We start from the raw sequence: 516 nt of genomic DNA on the forward strand, positions 1-516 counted from the left end.
AATCTCTGCAGCCCCATAGAAGTTTTTTATATACTATAATAGTGCTTGAAATCAGTGTGCACTGCACACTGTGCACAGTGTGGATCTCTTAAATGTATGCTCTGGGTAAATTATTTCCTTGTATCTGAGACAACTAGGCACAGTGAGTTTTTAAAGTTACAAAATTAGAAGCACAGCCAATGCTAGGAAGCCCCTGACTCCTGGGAACTTAGCTCTAGAAGCCCACCATTCACAAACCACAGCAAGGTTATCATTCCGTGCTATAAGTGTGTGCAATAGTTTCCCCGTTTCCAGTTAGCCACACAATTTAAAACTGGATATGGTTTCAGGGACTGGAGAGATGACTTCACGTTAAGAGCACTGACTACTCTTCCAAAGGTCCTTAGTTCAATTCCCAGAGACTGCATGGTGGCTCACAAGCACCCGTAATGAGATCTGGTGCCCTCTTCTGGCCTGCAAGAACATATTCAGGCAGAACACTATATACATAATGAATAAATCTTTAAAAAAATTGGA

At 41.7% G+C, this 516-nt stretch overlaps 1 protein-coding gene across 1 annotated transcript in view; it reads right to left on the bottom strand.

Moving 5' to 3' along the window:
- The window catches only part of LOC101998547 (cytochrome P450 3A25-like), an 18,566-nt gene that overhangs the window by 1,842 nt on the left and 16,208 nt on the right, over positions 1–516 (bottom strand).

The sequence above is a fragment of the Microtus ochrogaster genome, chromosome 2 (assembly GCF_000317375.1).
Source record: "Microtus ochrogaster isolate Prairie Vole_2 chromosome 2, MicOch1.0, whole genome shotgun sequence".
Taxonomy (NCBI): domain Eukaryota; kingdom Metazoa; phylum Chordata; class Mammalia; order Rodentia; family Cricetidae; genus Microtus; species Microtus ochrogaster.